Source organism: Dendrobates tinctorius, unplaced genomic scaffold (assembly GCF_039654945.1).
Source record: "Dendrobates tinctorius isolate UK_male_01 unplaced genomic scaffold, ASM3965494v1 ptg000030l, whole genome shotgun sequence".
Lineage (NCBI taxonomy): Eukaryota > Metazoa > Chordata > Amphibia > Anura > Dendrobatidae > Dendrobates > Dendrobates tinctorius.
Genome location: NW_027361698.1, coordinates 14,675,001 through 14,682,728, shown reverse-complemented (window position 1 = coordinate 14,682,728; position 7,728 = coordinate 14,675,001).

The following is a 7,728-nucleotide window of genomic DNA, read 5'->3' as shown; positions in this document are numbered from 1 at the left end:
ATGTAGTACTTTGCATTTCTCCCTGTTAAAAACCATTCTGTTAGTTACTGCCCACTTCTCCAGTTTATTTAAATCTTTTTGAATCCTCTCTCTCTCTTCTCTAGTATTAGCTATCCCTCCTAGCTTTGTGTCATCAGCAAATGTAATCAGTTTACCCTCAATTCCTTCATCTAAATCATTGATAAAGATGTTGAACAATACAGGGCCCAGGACAGAGCCCTGTGGTACCCCACTTGAGACATTCTTCCAACTGGATGTGCAGCCATTTACGACCACTCTTTGGGTCCGATCACTAAGCCAGCTATGAATCCACCTAACAGTTGCCTTGTCCATTCCATACTTAGTCATTTTTTCAATAAGGATTGTATGAGAGACTTTGTCAAATGCTTTGCTGAAGTCAAGATATACTATATCTACAGCATTTCCTTGATCCACCCAATCAGTGATACCGTCATAGAAGGAAATTAAGTTAGTCTGACATGACTTATTAGTTACAAACCCATGCTGACTCTGTTTGATCACTTCATTCTTATCCAGGTATTGACTTACATGTTGTTTAATAATTTGTTCAAAGATCTTTCCTGGTATAGAAGTCAGACTCACCGGCCTATAGTTGCCTGGGTCCACCTTCTTCCCCTTTTTGAAGATAGGAACAACATTTGCTCTTCTCCAGTCTTCTGGCACTTCTCCTGTTCTCCAAGAATTTTCAAAGATTATGGAGAGTGGTTCAGAAATTTCTTCTGCTATCTCCTTCAGTACTCTGGGGTGTAATTCATCTGGACCTGGAGACTTGAATTCATTTAGGTTAGCTAAGTGTTTCCTCACTATCTTTCTGTTTATAGATATCCTGGATTCTTCTATTCCCTTAATAGGACAGTGAATAACAGTTGGTGTTACATTTCCTTTCTGAGAGAAAACAGATGCAAAATAGGAATTTAAAAGTTCAGCCTTCTCAACATCCTGTCTTACCATTTCATCATTTTCATCCTGTAAAAATCCTATAGCATCTTTGACTTTTCTTTTACTTTTGACATATCCCCAAAATCCTTTATTATTGCTTTTGACATCTCTTGCAAGCCTCAATTCATTTTCAGCTTTAGCTAATCTGATTTGTGCCCTGCAGATTCTGCAGACAGCATTATATTCTTCTTTAGATATGCCTCCCTCTTTCCATTTTATAAACATTTTTTTCTTCCTTTTTAGCATGTGCTTAAGTTCTGTGTTCACCCATCCTGGTTTCCTTAAATGCTTCCTATTCTTCCCTCTTTTCGTAATTGTTAACAACTGTGCTTTGAGAATTTCATTTTTCAAGATTTCCCATCCTTCCTGGACATTTTTGTCTTTAAGGATATCCAGCCATTGGATCCCTCCAATTATCTTTCTGAATCCCTTAAAATCTGCCTTTCTGAAATCTAACCTTGACGTCTGAGTCTTCACAGGTCTTCCGCCTCTAGTTATCCAAAATTCTAAAATAGCATGGTCGCTACCTCCTAGGGTTCCAGCCACTTTTACCTCCTCAACCATTTCCTCCCTGTTTATAAGGATTAGATCCAAGGTAGCAGTTCCCCTTGTTTTCTCCCCTACCTTTTGGAAGATAAAGTTGTCAGCAAGAGAGGATAAGAATTTCCTTGACCTGTTAGTTTTGCCTGAGAGAGATTCCCAACAAATGTCTGGATAGTTGAAATCTCCCATGACAACTATGTCATATTTTTTGGAGAACTTGGCCATTTGATGCATAAAGAGTTCATCCATATCTTCAGCTTGCACAGGCGGCCTGTAGTAAATGCCTACAATGGTGTCCTTTCCATTGTTCTGTCCTTGTATTCTTACCCAAACAGTTTCCACAGAACTCCCAGTCTCTGAAGCTTCAATCTCTGTGCAGATATACGCGTTTCTAACATACAATGCAACACCCCCTCCTCGTTTATCAAGTCTGTTTCTTGCAAATAAGTTGTATCCTTCTAGTCTTGTATTCCAATCATGTGTATCGTCCCACCAAGTTTCAGTGATTCCAATGACATCATATTTCTTTTCCTGTGTTAGTAGTTCCAATTCTCCTTGTTTGTTGCCCATGCTTTGTGCATTAGTATAGAAACATTTTAGTTTGTGATTGGTTTCTCTTTCTCCAATATTTTTATTAATTAGATTCTTTTGTCTTTGTTCTTCCTTTCCACTTCTAATAGCAGAGTTCTCAATAGCATTTGTCAGGTGTATGGCTTTTTCTGGTCTTTTGCTTCCCTTCCCATGTTGTTCTAGTTTAAAGCTCTCCTTACAAGTGTAGCAAGGCGACTTCCAAATACATGCTTTCCAGTCTTCGTAATAAAAGTTGTCTCCAAAAAGTTGTCTCAAAACAGAGTGGAGACAGAGGGCAAATCAGAGAACATATTAAATCAGAGGTATTCAGAAGTTGTAGGCAGCGGGAGAGTTTGCCGTACACACAGCAGGGGATCAGCTGACGTTACCAAACCCCACTTACACATGAGCGAGTGTTTTGTCTGTGTGGACAGCACTTCCGAGCACCAACTGGCGTTGTCGGAGCCCAGGGAAAATGAGGTAGTAGGCCGAGGCCTACTTGGAGCCAGGTGTAAATCTGAGGTTGTTTGACTGTGGAGGGAGCAGGACACTTTGCCATATACACAGCAGGGGATCAGCTGACGTTACCGAACCCCACTTACACATGAGCGAGTGTTTTGTCTGTGTGGACAGCACTTCCGAGCACCAACTGGCGTTGTCGGAGCCCAGGGAAAATGAGGTAGTAGTGTTCTGTCCTCTTTATGTGTAAGGCGTACATAAATCGACATAAAGTTAACTCCCTTCACGCAACTCATTGATTGGAGAAGTTTCCGTATTCAACTTTTATTGCAATGAAGCAGAGTGAAACTGTGAAACAACAATAGGAGCATTTAGTACATGGTACATACATAGTAAAGTAATACATGAACTGAAATCACAGATAAGTACATAAGTAGTTCCTATTTAAATGGAAACGAGATCTAACTAATGCTGACTACAAAGGAGAAACACAAAAGCGCTGACGTATAGATAGTCCTAAGTCAAAACCTGAATCTCCTTATCGACAGTGCTTCTGTAAGCCGGGAGGCAGAGAGATTCTTCAGTACCACATGGAATGAAAAACTAAAATGGCTCCTGGAGAATAAGGTTATATGATGTCTCCCAGGGGTCAAAGGTAGAGACTACGGTGGCTGGATAGATCAAACAAGAGAAGTAGACTAGAATGAACTCCAAAGCTGTTTGTACAGACAGCCAGTAGGTGGCGCTGTTGCATTATAAATGACAAGCATAAGAAATCACAGAAGGACAATAAATAAACAATTATGAAGAATGCTGTTAAAGGCTTCACACTCCCCGTCTGATGTCTTGAAGATATCACTTTAACACACTTTAGGGGAAACTAACAGGATCAATTCAGTAACGGGTCTCAAAAAAAGTTTTGAGTGACCTTGATTCCAAACTCTCACTTCTACTTTCCTAACTTTTCCATCTTCGCTTGGGAACACTTTGGTGACTAGTCCTGAGTTTGTGAGAGTTCATCTGAGGTACAAGGTCTGCGGTAGCAATGCCAAACTTTGCAATGTTCTGACTGTGGTGATTCAGCTTTAAAGGATCTAGCTATGTGACGTAGATGGGTTATAGCTCTACACAATGACTGCCAGGTAGAAAACTTGTTGAAACGTCCAATACCGAGTTGCTTGTCTGAAACAACTGTATTAAGTGTAGAGACTCGAGGACGAATCTCTATGTCAGATTCTGATTCTAGCAACTCAAATGAATTTCTTTCCAGAGTTTCAGGTTTTGTCTCGTATAACGATACTGGTCCTGTGAGCCACATAGTGTCTCTGAGGCGAGACGCTGCTACACCTCTCGTGGCGCAGTCTGCTGGGTTTAGGTTAGTTGACACATAGTGCCACTGGGTAGGTTGTGTTGACTTTCTGATCCTCTGGACCCTATTACTTACTTAGACGTAAAACCTCCTGGTCTCATTGTGAATGTAGCCTAACACTACTTTACTGTCTGTATAAAACATTGTATCTTCAAGATCTACGTCTATTTCTGCTGCAATCAGTTCAGATAGTTCTACTGCCAGGACGGCAGCACAAAGCTCTAGTCTCGGTATCGTGAGTTCCAGACGTGGTGCCAACTTCGTCTTGCCCATTACAAAGCCGATATGAGCTCGATTTCCAATGTCTGTAGTTTTGAGGTAACCTATCGCAGCAATTGCTTTTTCGGAAGCATCGCAGAAGATGTGTAGTCTCTTAGACTGGACCTCATCAAGAGGGACAAGTGCGTATGGTCTGGGTATGCGTAAGCTTGACAATACCTCTAGAGAATCTCTCCACACTGTCCACAACAGTTCCTTTTCAAGAGGGAGTGGAGTGTCCCAGTCACACGTATCTGTAATTAGCTCTCTGAGCATAGCCTTACCTTGGATCGTCACTGGTGCTGCAAACCCAAGCGGATCATATAAGCTGTTTATCATGGATAAGACGCCGCGTCTTGTGAATGGTTTTTGATCACGGACAACCTGAAAAATAAAGGTGTCAGTATTGAGGTCCCAATTGAGCCCCAGACTCCGTTGAACAGGGATGGAATCTGTAGGCAAGTCTAGATCTTTCAGATCGTTAGCGCGATCTTGCTTGGGGAAAGCTTGCACAACAATTTCGCTATTTGAAGCAATCTTATGTAGTCTGAGATTTGAATGGGCTAACACATCCTGGGTCCTTTTGAGCAAATTGATAGCGGCTTCTGCTGATGGAAAAGACTTTAGGGCATCGTCCACGTAAAAGTCTCTTTCTACGAAGCGCCTGACGTCTTCCCCTCCTTTCTGTGCAGACAGTTTGAGTCCATAAATAGCAACTGAAGGGGAAGGGCTGTTGCCGAAAACATGTACTTTCATACGATGCTCTATGACGTCTTTGGTAGGATCGTTCTCTCGGAACCAGAAGAATCTTAGGAAGTTCCAATGCTCTGATTTTCACTAAGAAACAATGGAACATCTGCTGTATGTCGGCGACGACGGCAACTGCTTCTTTACGGAATCGGATGAGGACCCCAAGGAGGGTGTTGTTAAGATCTGGCCCCGTTAAGAGAACATCATTAAGGCAGACGCCTTCATAACGGGAACTAGAATCAAAGACTACCCGAATCTGTCCTGGTTTCTTAGGGTGGTAGACTCCGAAGATTGGTAGGTACCAGCATTCTTCCTTTTCCTTTAAAGGTGGAGCTACTTCTGCATGCCCTCTCTCAAATATATTTTTCATGAACAGTAAAAAATGTTCTTTCATGTCTGGTCTCCTCTGACAGTTGTGTCTGAGAGAAGTAAAGCGTTTTAGTGCTTGACTCTTGTTGTCAGGGAGGTGACGCCTTTGTGTCTTGAAAGGGAGTGGTGCGACCCAGCTTCCTGTCTCATCCTGGAGAAACTCATGCTCCATTATCTTTAGGAAGGCTTTATCCTCGATTGAAGGGGCTATCTTGTTATCTTCCTTTGTTCTGTGGAAGACTGTACATCCTAGATGGTCGTTGACTGTACCACCAGAGTAGTCTTCTCGCTCGTTAAAGGTAAGATGCACAGGGCCACTAAGATTCTCTTTAAATAGGAACTTGTTAGGGCAGGGTGGCAAAAAGGATGGGCGTCCACGCTCTAGCGAGTTTGTGTACAGAGAGCTCACGGTGGTTGGTTTGTGAAAATCCCTTAGGCAGACGTCGCCTATAATGACCCAGCCTAGGTCGAGCTTCTGCGCATATGGCGAATTATGAGGGCAGTTTACTTGCTGCCTCACCTTGTGTAATCTTATAATGTCTCTTCCTAGCAGAAGCATAATCTGAGCCTTTGGGTCTAGTGCAGGAATGTGGTCGGTTATGGCTCTCAGGTGTCTGTGATGTAATGCCGCCTCAGGAGTAGGGATCTCTTCTCTGTTGTTTGGGATTTGATTGCACTCAATCAGCGTAGGCAGAGGTAGAGATAGTTCTCCATCTATAGATTCAATTTGATAGCCTGTTGCTCTTCTCCCCGCCGTCTCACTCACACCTGTGCACGTCTTGAGCAGATACGTAAAGGTGTTTCCTTCAACTTTGAACATGTCGAAGAAAGCTGAGCTAGCAACAGACCTGTTGCTCTGATCATCGAGGATGACGTATATTCTTACCGCTTTTTCTCTCTGTCCAACGAGATAGACTACAGCAAGACAGATCTTGGAGCATGATTTGTTACTGAGGCCTTCTCCACAAACCTGGGTACATTGGGGCGTCACTTCGGGAGATGCTGTAGCGTCTTCCTCCCCGCCGTGGTCCGTAGCCTGGTCTAGAGGAGTAAGGAACTTAGGAGCTGATCCTGGATGTAATACTGTGTTGTGCTCTCTGCTATCACATTCGGCACACTTGACTTCTGTTGTACAGTCCTTTGCCAAATGAGCAGTTGTTATACAGCACCTGAAGCAAATGCGATTTTCTCTAAGAAATATCTTGCGGTCTTTCAGGGGTTTGCTCCTGAATCCTCGGCACTTTAGTAGTGAGTGGGGTTTGTTGTGTAGAGGGCACTCTTTGGTTAAGTCTCTTGCATGGGGCTTCTCTGGGTCCTCTAAGGGTAGAGGATTGTGTAAAGAGTCTGATGAGGATACACTAGTTTTGTGGACAGCTATTGGCATGCCTTTCCCGCTGCGAAGTAATGTGGGTTTACCTACTTTAAGACAAGCAGCGTCAAGCGGAGACAGATCAAAGCTAGGATCGTTTCGGGTTTTTGCCTGTTGATTCACAAACTCTACGAAGAAGGCAAAGGGGGGAAACAAAACACCATGTCGTTGTTTGTACTTTGAGCCTTGGGTGATCCACCTCTCCTGTAAATTATAAGGTAACTTTTGCACTAGGAGGTTGACCCCACGTGAAGTGTCTAACAACGCGAGACCTGGTAGGTCACCTTCAGATTTGGCGACTTGGAGCTCCATTAACAGGTCCCCTAGTTCTCTCAGCTTCTGGTACCCTTTTGTTAGAAATCTTAGGGAAGTCTTCAACCCTTTTGAAGAGAGTGTTCTCTATCACTTCTAGTGATCCAAAACGTTCATCGAGTCTTTCCCATATAAGGGCTCGCCCTCTACTAGGGTGGTTGATGCAAATGTCTCTAATTCGCTTTGCGTGCTCTGCGGAGTCTTTACCTAGCCATTTGATTAGGAGATCAACTTCTTCACTTGCTGACAGCTCGAGATCTCTGATAGCGTTTTTAAATGAAGAACGCCAAGCTCTATAACCTTCTGGATGGTCGTCAAATTTTAGGAGGCTCTTGGTTATAAGCTCTCGTCGTGCGTAAAACTTAAGAAAGTCAGGCATACCTTGATCTCTACTCATTGAGTTGTCATTTGTCGGGGCTGGTCGACCGTAGTAATCTTTACATTCATCTGCATAGTAAACATCATCTTTCTCTTTCTCGAAACCTGTGCTCAAGTTGTGGAAGTTTGTTGATCTAGGTGACGTCCGCATTGCGGGTTCACGGTATACGGGATGATCATATTGGTCCATATAAGGAGTTTGGGTCATAAGGGTTGCGTTCAGTGCAATAGGTTTCTGTGTGAATTCATCGGCAGGAATTGGTGTAGTTCTTGGGTGCAAGTTGTCGTCTATCTTAAAGTGTTGCATTACATAGTCTAGAACGCGCTGTGAGTGACAGGATATGCTGTCACGTTCTTTCTCTGACGCATCTGCGGCCTCTTGTAAGGCCTC